This window comes from Balaenoptera borealis (genome assembly GCF_965194805.1).
Source record: "Balaenoptera borealis genome assembly, chromosome: 3".
Classification (NCBI taxonomy): Eukaryota; Metazoa; Chordata; class Mammalia; order Artiodactyla; family Balaenopteridae; genus Balaenoptera; species Balaenoptera borealis.
The window spans coordinates 12,903,073-12,916,795 of NC_138866.1; the positions used below are offsets into that span (position 1 = coordinate 12,903,073).

Consider the following 13,723-nt stretch of genomic DNA (forward strand, 5'->3'; position numbering starts at 1 on the left):
CTTAGCTGAGTGACTCGGGACAGGTCACTTCCCTTCCCTCTCCCATCTGCGAATGCCGTAAAGCCTCCTGTCCCAGAGGGAGGCTGGGAGCATTATTAAAGGAGAAAACACAGGAAACTCCTCTACCCAGAGTCAGCATGTAGTGGGCTCCCTCTCTTCTAATCCCAACACTGAACGTTTTCAGGTGGAGTGAATACTCTGTTTAATGAGTAAAGGATTAGCCTTTATAATAGAAGGAAACAGGCTTGTTTCCTGAATTTGCTGGTTGTGCTGGTATACGCTACAGTGAAACTCCCAGGCTCACACAAGGTCCCAGGTCCCAGAGGTTGGCATGGCCTCCTGCAGGGCCCCCACTTCCCTCTCAAGTGTTCCATTTCTCACATCTCCCTCTGGAGAATGTTCTGCTCTCCCCAACAAATCTGTTGGTTCACTCTATCCACAGCTCCCTCCATCTTTTTTACTTTATAAAAGCAATTTCCCTGTTGAGGGCATTGTGTCTCTCTCCCTGCCAAATCCCATCTCTCAACAGTGACCCATTTCCATTTGAGGAGCCATGTACTTCCAAGGAACTGGTCCCTACTCCAAGGCTCTGGGGATGGAACATGTGACCTAAGCTGAGTCAATCACATAATCCCAACCTCCTGTGTGCAGGGGTTGGTTCATGTGGTCTAGATTGGTCCAATCAGAATGGCTCTTGGGACTCTTGCTGAGAATGGGGGACAGAAGGTCCTCAGGGGCTATAGATGCGAGGCTTGGACTGTTTCTCCAGTCACTTGACTATAATAAGTAAAGTCAGACTCTAGGTAAACTGCACATGAAGAGTACCAACAAAAGCACTGCCAAGAACTATAGCTGCAACCATGATGGCATTATCAACACCTAGAGCATCTCAAACTTGCCATATCTCTGAATTTCTTAGTTCTATGAGTCAATCAATTCCACTTGTGTTTAAACCAGTTTCAGTTGGATTTTCTATAACATTAGGATAAAGAGCACCTGGAACATTACTTCCTCTCTATAGTTTCAGGGCCTTCACCTCATTCAGAGCTCAATTCCAAAGTCAGATCTTGAAGGAAGTCCACCTAATTCTATTTCCTCCTTTATCTCCAGACCCTGTGTACTGTTTATTAAGTATTGACCATATATGTGCCCCTAACAGTAAAATCCTTTGAGATTGGTAGTGTCTCCATTTTTCCAAAGAGGACTCTGAGGTCCAAAAGGATGTGAAATCATTTTCTCCAAGGCTACACATCCAGTAGTGAGTAAGATCCCAACTAGAAATGAGAACCCTGTATGATATGTAAACTATTAATACATTCTGATATTTTTCCTAAATATTCAGTTCTTTCAATACCCCAGTTAGATTACAAAGTTCTTAAGTCCAAGGCTATTTTTTCTTCCTATTTTGACCATCCATTGTAGTTACTTGAGAAGTGTTCATTACCAAATGGTCAAGGGAACCTCCTGCAGCCTGGAACACACTTGACTCAGGCCTGACAATGCCTGGAGGTCTGCTGAGTACTTTAAAAAGTACCAGGCACTGGGCTAAGTACTTTACATATGTAATCTCATTTAAAAAAAATGGTTCATTGTATTAATGTTATTCTTGGACCCAAGGGCGAGTGGCCTTTCGCCAAGGCCTGTGAGTGGAACCTGTTTAGATTGGAAGTAGGGGATCTATTTTGAGGGATAAACACGGAGGGCAGTGGTGCCTTACAGTGGCACGTGGCTAGGTGGAAAGGACAGGACTATGGGTTTGATTCCTGTTTCTACTTCTTGTTATCTGAGTGGTGTTGGGCAAGTTACTTTGAGTTTTGTGCTTTTGTTTTCTCATTTGTCAAATGAAGATATTGATATAATCCCAACACCTCTCTGGGTTGTTGGAAGATTAAATCATATCAGTCAAACACCCAGCAAAATTCCTTGCATAGTTTTGCTCTTTCCCCCACTATATTTCTTCTTCGCTGGGCACTAACTAGTGGCTGGCCCTCATAGCCACGTGTACCCCCAACCTCTGCTCTGTGGACGGTGTCCAACCCCACCCAGGAGCCAAAGAGATATAGAAGTTCAAGAAAACACTAGCCACAAGGAGGGGAGAAGTTTCCATCCCATTCCTTGCCAAACAAAGATTTGCTGCTAGAAAGCCAGAGCATGCCCAGGAATGGTTGTAGCCCAGGCTGCTTTGTTTCATTGCAAATTCATTGTGTTTAGATTATAACTAAGTCTTTTTCCTTTTGTCTCTGCCTAGTGAGCCATGAACAGTTCCAGATCTGACAGGCTGAGTACCAGGTCTGACTTATTTTTTTTTAATTTTTATTAATTAATTAATTTATTTTAAAATATGGCTGTGTTGGGTCTTCATTTCTGTGCGAGGGCTTTCTCTAGTTGCGGCAAGCGGGGGCCACTCTTCGTCGCGGTGCACGGGCCTCTCACTATCGCGGCCTCTCTTGTTGCGGAGCACAGGCTCCAGACGCGCAGGCTCAGTAATTGTGGCTCACGAGCCCAGCTGCTCCGCGGCATGTGGGATCTTCCCAGACCAGGGCTACGAACCCGTGTCCCCTGCACTGGCAGGCAGACTCCCAACCACTACGCCACCAGGGAAGCCCCCCAGGTCTGACTTAGTAAAGAAAGGAAAGGGGGATTTGCTGGGCAGCTCAGTACACATTTTCAATGAAGATGTGCAATCGTTCCTCAGAAGAGCCAGGCTTCCCTTAGTTGTTGAGTGTTATCACATAACCAGTTGATACTTGCTCACGGCTGCTTGTTAGCAAAGGTGACTGTTACACCTCTTCAGGTAAACGTGATGGAGCAGCACTTCTCTGGGGCTTAGTTGAGGAACAGGAAGAGATAAGATTCCTTTACATTTTATCACTTCTTCTAATCTCTTTTACCCAAAGAATGTGGGTAGGCCCAGCATTTTGTTCCACCCAAGAATGAAGCTTCTGGTGTTGAATAGTTAGATCCTTCTGCTGGAAGGAGTTCAGTTTCTATTTATGGGAGGCAGTGTTCTCAAAGTGTAGATCTCCGGGACACCTGCATCAGAATCCTGGAGTGCATGCAAATGTCTGCCTCCATAGATTCCCACTGAATTAGACTCAGTATGAAAGACTGAGAACCTTAAGTAGCAGTTAAGAACATGGGTTTTAGAGTCAGATATATATGGACTAACTCTGAGCTCTAACTCCACTACCTACTACCTGTACAGGGTATTTAACCTCTCTAGGACATTGGGCAGGGTATTTAACCTCTCTAGGTCTCAATTTCATCACCTGTACAAAGGGAATGCTCAACAGTCAAGGGATATGGAGCTCATGTGGTTGTTATAAGGATGAAATGAAATAACACATATTTAGCAATGCTTGGCATATAGGAAACGTTCACTATGTGATAATTCTTCAGAAAGTCTTAGGACCCTACGAGAAATAATAAACTTGGCCATCACAACCAGTGTTAAGATCCCTGATTGTATTTTCTATTGGAGCAGGTTTTGACAAGTCTACAGAACAGCAACCAGACCTGAAGGTATTATGAGCCATATGAACTCCACCAGGGCTCTCCTCTGAGCCTCAGCAATGGGCCAGCCAGGAGAGGGCAGCAAGAGAGAGCCAGAGACTAACTCTGTAGCTATTAGAATCACAATGCTTACAAGTTAGGGGCATTTACTTGGTGTGTCCAGGTTGGTACTAATTTCAAAAGATACTAAGTCTGGTGGATGCAGGTCTGGCAGCGTGGATCATGCGCCGGGTGGGTGTACATTAGTACTGTGGGTAGTGGCTGTCTATCGGACTCCTGATTTGCATAGCTTATTTACTTTAGGAAACCACACAAGCATCACTATATTGTAGAAAACAACAAAACTTAATTGTGATGTAGATATTGAGACAGTCTAAACCAAGAGTTGGCAAATTTTTTGGCATAGCCTGTGAGCTAAGAATGGTTTTTATATTTTTTAAGGTTGTTAAAAAGCAGGAGAGGGGGAGGAGAAATAATAACAGAGTGGTAGTTAATTTTATGCATCAACTTGACTGGGTCACAGGGTACCCAGATATTGGGTTACACATTATTTCTGGGTGTGTCTGTGAGGGTGTTTTCAGATGAGATTAGTATCAGTAGACTGAGTAAAGCAGATTGCCCTCCCCAAAGTGAATGGGTATCACCCAATCCACTGAGGGCCTGCATAGAGCAAAAAGGCAGAGGAAGGGAGACTTCGCTCTCCCTAACTATTTGAGCTGGGACATTGGTCTTCCCCTGTCCTCTGGCAAGGACTTACACCATCTGACTTGGGCTGGAACCACACCACTGGCTTTCCTGGGTCTCCAGCTTACAGACAGCAGATTGTGGTACTTCTCAGCCTCCATAGTCCCATGAGTCAATTCCATATATCTATATATCTATGCATATCTTGTTGGTTCTGTTTCTCTGGAGAACCATGACTAATACAGAGATGTAAGTGTTGCACAAAGCCTAAAATATTTACCATCATCCTTTGCATAAAAGTTTGTTGAGCCCTCATCAAGCCAACTCAGGAGTTGACTGTTCAGCACATGGTCTGAATATAATTCAAAATCATGCTCCATCAAAACACAAATTCTCATATGCTGTTGGTGTGTTACCAAGTCAGCAAAAACCACCGATCTACTATTCTTATTTAGGCAGGAAACGAAGTTTATCTGGATCAAAGAAACTCTCAGGACCAAAAGAAGACAAGAACAAAACAGGATAGGAAAGTGACAGGCTAATCTAACTCATGAATATAGATGCAAAAATCCCAAACAGAATATTAGCAAACTAAATCCAGCAATGTATCAAAAAAGTTAGTACGTCATAACCAAGTTGGGATTATGCCAGGAATGAAAGGTTGGTTTAATATTAGAAAAGTGGTTAATAGAATTCATATTACCAGATTAAAGGCAAAAAATTTACCACCTCAATAAAATCAGAAAAAAATTAATAGCATTTAACATCCTATTAAAAATTTAAAAACTCAGTTTGACCTAGAACTTGATAAAGAACATCTAGCAAGAAAAAAAAAGGACAAAAAACTTACATCATACTTAATGGTGAAATGTTGAAAACATTCCCTTTAAGAGCTGAAACAAGGCCTAAGAAGTCCCATTAACACCACATTATACCAGCCTGTGTAGTAAAACAAGAAAAACAAAGCAAATGGAAATGTGTAAGGATTGGAAAGGAAGGGAAAAAACTTGCAAGTCTTGTGATTGTCAGCATGGAAACCCCAACATTATTTACAAATAAATTATTAAAATTAGTAAGAGAGTTCAGGAAGGTTTCTAGATACAAAATCAATGCGAAAAGTAAATTGTATCTCTATTCACCGGTAACTGCTAAAAAATACAATTTTAAAAGATACCACCTATAATAGCATGAATAAATATCAAATATCCAGGAGTAAATCTAACAAAACATGTGAAAGCCCTTTCTAGAGAAAAACTTTACTGCAAGTTTAAAAAAAAAGACATAAACAAATGTTCATGACAGGAAGACGATATTGTGAATATATCATTTCTCTCCAAATTGATGTATATATTCTAGGCAATCCCGATCAAAATCCTAACAAGATTTTTAAAAGGAACTCAACAAGCTGATTATTTGGAAGAGCAAAGAGCCAAGAAATGCCAAGTCATATGTAAAGAACAACCAACAAGAGTGTGTGTGTGTGGGGGGGCATTTCCTTTACCAGATATCAAAACGTATTATACCACCATGGTAATTAAGATTGAAAGAACTCCTACAACCCAGCAACAACAATACCAAAAAATCCAGTTAACAAATGGGCAAATGACTTGAATAGACGCTTCTTCAAAGAAGACATACAAATGGCCAACAAGTACATAAAAAGATACTCAACATCACTGATCATTACAGAAATGCAAATAAAACCACAATGAGACAACACTTCGTACCTATAAGGATGGCTGTTATTTTAAAAAAAAAAAAAGGAAAAAAAAAACCGACCGGAAAATAACAAATGTTGACAAGGATGTGGAGAAACTGGAACACCATGTTCATTGCTGGTGGGAATATAAAATGGTGTAACCTCTGTGAAAACAGTATAATAGTTTCTCAAAAAATTAAACATTGAACTACAGTTCCACTTCTGAATACATACCGAAAAAGAATGAAAAGCGGGGACTCAAACAGATATTTGTGTACCTAGGTTTACAGCAGCATTATTCATGACAGCCAAAAGGTGGAAGCAATCCAAATATCTATCAAGGATGAACGGATAAAAAATATGTGGTATACTCATATAATGGAATACTATTTAGCTTTAAAAAGGAATGAAATTCTGATATACGCTGCAATATGAGTGAACCTTGAAGACATTATGCTAAGTTCAATAAGCCAGACACAAAAGGACAAATACTTTGTGATTCCACTTATATGAAGTACCTGGAATACTCAAATTCATAAAGACAAAAGTAGAATGGTGGATGGGGCTAGAGGGAGGGCGGAAGGAGGGGTTATCATTTAATAGGGACTGAGTTTCCATTTGGGATGCTGAAAAAGTTCTGGAGATGGATGGTGGTGATGGTTATATAACAATGTGAATGCATGTAATGCTACTGAAGTGTATTCCCAAACATGGTTAAGATGGTAAATTTTACTTTATGTATATTTTACCACAATAAAAAAAGACTGAGTGATAGTACAGCAGGAATAAACAAACATCAGTAGAGCAGTACAGATTAGCATGACTCAAATGTTATCTGTACACTGGTTACCATCTTTGAATTCCTTGTCATGGGCCCACGATCAGTAAAGAAGTGAACAGTAAGCATTTAGAAACTTTCATAGCAATTTTACAGAGCAAGTTTATGCCCATTGAATCTAATAATAAATAACTGAGGCCTTTATTTTATGCATGTTTTAAATTTTTTTAGTAATTAATTTTTGTTATATCTACAAAAATATTGATCTGCAATGGATTAAGGGAAAAACTGGAGTTCAACACAGAAAATTTGAGAGTTCAGAGGGGAAAAAAACCACTTGTATATGGAACTTGATTTGTGACAGAGGACACTGCAGATAAGTGAGGGGAAAAGTAAAAATGGAAGTCTATTATCCTATAACAGTCACAAAAATCGAATCCAGGTAGAATAAAGGCTTAAACATGAAAGATTAAATACTAAATATAAAGGACAAAATAAAAGATTTTTAGAAGAGAATAAAAAAAAATTATTTTTGTGACCTCAGGTTGGGAAAGTTTTCTTTGACAAGGTAAATTTGACATGAAAATTAAGAGCTTCTGTTCAAAAGTCACCATAAATAAAATGCAAAGGCAATCCCAAACTGCAAGGAGATATCTGAGAGATATCTGAACATATAAAAACTAACATAGGATTATAATCCAGACCATATAAAGAGTTCTTATGAATCAACTGCCAAATACCAACAGCTCGTTAGAAAATAGGGGAAAAGACATAAATGGGCATTTCACAGCAGAGGTTAAAAACAGATGGCTTGTAAACATGAGAAGATTCTTCACTTCAATAGTTATCAAATAAATGCAAATTATAACTGTAATGAGACACAGACCATACCTATTGGAATGACAAAAATTAAAGCTGACAAGAATGAGATCAACCAAAATACTATCATCGATTGCTAGTGGAAGTGTAGATTGTTATAATCACTTTGGGAAGATAATTAGCAATATCCAGTAGAGTTGAAGATGTGAGCACACTTGAACCTAGCAATTCCTCTCATAGGTATGTACTCTAAAGAGCAGAAGAGATGCATGCAATGTGGGATAATCACATACCGGATGATTACACAGCAGTGAAAAGTGAACTGCAGCTACTTGCATCAACACAAAGGAATCCCAAAAACATAATGTTGAATAAAAGAAGTCACAGAAGAATATATATTGTATTCTTAAATACAGCATTAAAAATAGGCATCTGGGGCTTCCCTGGTGGCGCAGTGGTTGAGAATCTGCCTGCTAATGCAGGGGACACGGGTTCGAGCCCTGGTCTGGGAGGATCCCACATGCCACAGAGCAACTGGGCCCGTGAGCCACAAAGCCACAACTACTGAGCCTACGCATCTGGAGCCTGTGCTCCGCAACAAGAGAGGCCGCGATAGTGAGAGGCCCGCGCACCGCGATGAAGAGTGGCCCCTCTTGCCACAACTAGAGAAAGCCCTCGCACAGAAACAAAGACCCAACACAGCCAAAAATAAATAAATTAATTAAAAAAAAAAATACGCATCTGTGCCCTGCCAAACCAAACAATATACTGCTTAGAGATTTAAGTGTATTTGTGTGCGTGTGTGTGCAGGTGTGCGTGTGTGCATGTGTGTGTGTGTGTGTGTGTGTGTGTAGACTAAAACTATAAAGAAAATCATGGGATGATGAACACACAATTCTGTATAGTTTCCATCTGATAGAAGGATATGTGCCTGGGGAGGAGCATTCAGATATTTCTAAGAAACTGGCACTGTTCTATTTCTTAACTTGGGTGGTGGGGATGCAGGTGTTTGTTTTGCTATTCTTAAGCTGAACATATGGTTTATATGTATGTATGACATATTTCACAATTTTTTTAAAAAATTAAAAGAGAGGATACAAAGTCTCTCGGTGATGGCTAAGAATGCAGAAAGAGGGTCAGATCCCCGGAGGGTGAAGGCAAAAACCAGGCAGGCTGCATGCTCTTGACTAACAGGAAAATGCAAATCAAGAGCCTGCTCAGAGGCCTAGCCCCTCAACACTTATTTTTGTCTCCCCAGCATTTTTTTCCTTTCAGAAACTGCCTTTCCCCCAACCCAGAAGGGTTTTGTCATTCATGTGGCACATCAATGGTGGATATATGACTCAGGCCAGCTAGAGTATTTCTACTTGTCTGGCCTCAGTGGTTAATACAGGGATGAGCAGAGGTCCCAAGCCAGCCCAATCAGAGCCATCCCTGCCCTTCTGTTGGAGCAATCAAGAAAGAGGTGGGATTACTATATGTAAATGAATGCATGGTAAGCCTAGACCTCCATGAAAATCAGCCTGAAAACGAAGCCAGCAGAGAGAAAAGCAGAAAGGAGGACTAGAGAATCACGGAAAGGCCAAGAGAGGGGGTGAGAGAGAGGCAAAGTCCGCATTCAGTATCTGGATCCAGCCGTTCCTGATTCCCATTAAGTAGACAGTTGCAGATCCAGCTGCAATCAAAAGTGTCCTAAGTAGCACAGAATTTTGGACCAGGAGCAGGATTTTGGAAGTTGGCTGTGTTGGGGTGGAGAGCAGGGCAGTGTGAAGCCTCCCCTCCGTGACCGGAAAGTTAGCCATATCTGTTAAGCGGAGCAAAGTTGCTAAACTCTCTCCTGTTGAATCCGGTGAGGTTGGAAATTTAGAGGACTTGTTATTTTTTTATTTTAAAGCCAGGTTACTGGGGTGTGTCAGCCATTTCTTCAGCCCTAAGTGAGGGTCTATAAGAAAAGATACACTTGAGTCTCAGCTGGGCCTTTCTGAAAGCAGGGAAAGGGAAAAACAAAGACTCTTTCTGCTGTGGCCTGTAATTCAACTGAGCTGAGAGCCAGAAAATCATTTTTAGGATTGCAACAGTCAAATTCCTGCCCCAGGCTAAAGTTGGTGCAAGCACAGGCTGGGAGAAGCAAACACAGCGGGAGGTAGGAGAGGGACCCTGGCGAGGGCTTCTCCCCCTCCAGCAGCTCCTGCTGGGCACCTCCTGCCTGAGTGAAGTGCCTTTTACCCCACTGTAGGCAGCTGTCCACTGGGAAAGAGCCTGAGGGCAAATGGCCTCCCCCTCCCCCAACCCAGTGTGTCCAGGGCCGAGGCCAAATGGACAAAGTCTAAATGAAAGCTGGGAGAGAGCAGAGCACAGAGACGGTTGTTAGGGGATAGATGTGGTGAGGACAGGGTCCAGATTCCAGAGCATGACTTGTCTGGGTTCTGGCTCTGTTCGCCAGCTCATGGAGTTATCAAAAAACTAACTTCCCAGCAACTATCTAAGAGTTTGAGAGAGTCATACTGCCAGAGACGTCTCAGTCTAGCAAACCGCAGCACGAGATTGCACAACCACTGGGGCCAGACCCAGATCTCTGGACTGACATCCTCAAACTGTGGCCTGCTAGAATCTACGGTTTCCAGAAGGGACAGTCTCTCTGATCCACCCATGGAGGGCCATGGGCAAGGGAGAGTCTTCCAGAGGTAGAGCCCTGGGTACCCCTGGCTGACTGAGGAACTCACATCTTTCAGGGATATGAAGTGGCTCCTTGTCAATCCTCTTCTGCAGGATGTTGGACAAGTGACTGGAGCCTCATGTTTCCCCTTCTCCCCTTTACTAAATGCAAGTGGTTTTTATTCCAAGTGTCTTACTTTTCTCCACTCTTAAATGCCGGGGGTGTTTGAAATGATCATTTAGCTGTTGGTTAACAGACTATTCAGAGCAACATCCAGACCTGGTCAAGAAGAATGTATATCTGCTAGCTTTGCTTTTATGTGGATAGCCTGTACCATGTTCCAGGGGGCGCATTTCTGAAATTGTATGGGAAAAGGGCACAGATGGATGCTAGGAAGTCCAGGAGCAGAGTGTCGTGGTTATCTATTACTCCTTCTGCCCTGTAATGGGTTGAATTTTGTCTCTACTCCCCACAGCCCCAGCCAAAGATATGTCCAAGTCCTAACTCCCAGCACCCGTGAATGTGATCTTATATGGAAAAAGCATCTTCACTGACATAATTAAGCACAGGGTCTCGAGATGAGATCATTATGGATTAATCCAGTGGGTCCTGAATCCAATGACGAGTGTCCGTAGAAGAGGAGACGATAGAGACAGAACAGCACAGAAGGGGCAGTCATGTGAAGATGGAGGCAGGGCTTGCAGCGATGCAGCTATAAACCAAGGATTGCCTGGGGCCAAAGAAGCCGGAAGAGGCAAGGAAGGATTACACCCTGGAGTCTTCAGAGGGAGTATGGCCCTGCTGACACCTTGATTTCGAACTTCTGCCCTTCAGAACTGTGAGATAATACACTTCTGTTGTTTCTAGCCACCCATTTTGTGGTGATCTGTTGTGGCAGCCCTAAGAGACTGATACATGCCCAGACATTTTTAAGACTGTCCCTCCCCTGGTGGGGTTGTCAATCACTATCTCAGACCTAGGTGACCAATCAAAATACCCCACCGCCATGATCACAGTGTTTGGTTTCGAGACAATCACTACAATGGACTGAATGTTTATGTGTCCCCAAAATTCATATATTGAAATCCTAACCCCCGATGTGATGGTATTAGGAGGTGGGGCCTCTGGGAGGTGATTAGGTCATGAGAGTGGAGCCGTCATGTATGGGATTAGTGCACTTCTAAGACCCTAGAGAACTCTCTTTCCCCTTCCGTTATGTGAGGACATAATGGTAAGACAGCCATTTATGAACTGGGAACTGGGTCCTCACCAGACACAAAATCGGCCACTGTGCTGATCTTGGACTTCCCAGCTTCCAGAATTGTGAGAAATAAATGTTTATTGTTTAAGCCACCTAGTCTGTGCTATTTTTGTCTTAGCAGCTCAAACAGACTAAGACAGTCACAGGAGAGAGCTGGCCTGTGAAGGAGCTTGCAGAGAAGTAAGCAGAGATAGGAGTATAAGGGGAGGGACAGGTCTCAATGATGCCACCCCTGGACCTACAAAGAATCATGTCTAAATACAGATCTCCCTCTAGACTTGAGTTAGTAAATTCATCTTTTTTGCATGTGTCAGTTTGAGTCAGCTTTGTCATTTGCAAACCTCCCAGGTCCTGATGTGCACATCCTGTGAAGTATCTGACCCCAGCAGATATCCTCAGTCATGTGAGAGCCCAGGCTTAGAGGAGTAGCAGATGTAGAGGTCCCAGTTGGTGATAGGCACAAGGCTCCTGATAGGTCTGGCTCTCAGGGTCTGGGCCATTGGACCTGCCTCGATCCACACAGCTGGACAGAGGGCCTTATTTGACAGGCTCAGTTGATGACCAGAGACTAGGGAGAATCTCATCTATTGCAGAGAGCAGATTCGGCAGCAAGTACATTTCAAGTACAGTACGTAACACTGTATCATAACCAACAAGGAAGGCTTCTGTAAAACATGAAGATTTGTTTCTGTTCCACCAGAGAATCAGAGTGAGTTACAACCAACTCTACTGGGACATGACGGTTTCCCTGGCCAATGCACCATCGTCTTCCAGCAGCACTTTGTCCAAGCCTCAGTGTGCTCCTGGTTGAGGAAGGCCACGTTGTTGACAGAAATTCTAATCCACCTCAAATCAACAAGCAGCTACCCCCACAGAGGCCCCAGTTCCTACCTCAAGCCTTGAGTCCTGCTGCACTGTGAACCCCAGAGCCGAATGCAATCATACACGGAATGCAGAAACCCCACAGTAAAGAGGAAGTGGCAGCGAGGAGAGACACATGGTGCTTCCCTTTGCTTAACTCCTCGAGGAGTGAATTAGTAAGGAATAGCTGTTTCCGTGGGCTGGGTGTGCAGCTGCTAAACTTCTGATTATTGAAGCCAAATGATGTTTCTATTTAAAAATCAGACACACGGGACTTCCCTGGTGGTCCAGAGGCTAAGACTCCATGCTCCCAGTGCAGGGGGCCCGGGTTCGATCCCTGGTCAGGGAACTAGATCCCACATGCATGCTGCAACTAAGAGTCTGCATGCTGCAACTAAAGATCCCACACGCCACAACAAAGATCCCATGTGCCGCAACTAAGACCCAGCGCAGCCTAAATAAATAAATGTTAAAAAAAAAAATCAGACACCCCCTGAAGAGTTGTTACAATGCACCTTAACGTGATGCATCAGGCTCTGTGAGTAAGAGTTCAAAGTTTCTGAAAAAATGGTGGGTCTCCTTTACCTTTTATAGAGCAACTTCTGTGTGTTGGGCAACATGCTTAAGCACTGGAACTGCCAGTGAGGAAAGAGGTGTATGACATTGTGATGACAGTACCAGGCAGGTATGGTCTGGGAGGCGATGTATGAGCTGAGTTTGGACGGACAACTGGAAGTTAGCCCTAGGAAGAAGGGAGAAGAGGGCATTACAGTGAAGGCATGTCCCTGCAGCACGCTGAGTGGTTGACACACAGGGAGCAATGTTGGAGAGGGGCTGGAAAGGTAGACAAGAAATGGATCAGAAGCGGATCCATGGATATGATTAACCGAAGGAGTGTGAACTTTATCCAAGAGCTTTGGGAGTGCTGAAGAGCAGGTGGGTGCTCTGAGCAGACAGCCTTGGACGGGTGACCCAGGCAGGACTCCAGTGGAGGACGGAAGTGGAGAAGAAGGTCCCTCAAGGGCCCTTTGACATAGCTGTGTGAGAAGCAATAAGGGCTTTCACCAGTGGTAGGGGAATGAAAGGAAGGGGGGATTCAAGGAATTGGAAGAGGTAGACTCATCTGGACAGGATACTTGATTGAATGTAAAAGGTGCCATGAGAAGGAGGAATCTGAGATAATTACTAGATTTCTTTTCTCTGGCATGAGCAACTGGGGTAAGGGTGACATTCCTGAAAATAAGAGTTACAAGTAGAGGGTTAAGTCTTGGAAGAGACTGGTGTGGAGCTTGGCTTTAGAACTGTAAGTAGGAAGAGCGTGTGGGACAGCCACCAGCAGAGGTCCATGAGAAGCTGGGCATTCAGATGTCAGAAGAGAGATCCGTAAGGAGGAGGGAGAGCTGGGAGCTGTCAGCTCATGGTGGTTGAGGACACCAAGGAAGAGGGGCAGAG

General features: G+C 43.3%; 1 protein-coding gene across 1 annotated transcript in view; it reads right to left on the reverse strand.

Moving 5' to 3' along the window:
- The window catches only part of DGLUCY (D-glutamate cyclase), an 89,091-nt gene that overhangs the window by 66,908 nt on the left and 8,460 nt on the right, over window positions 1-13,723 (reverse strand).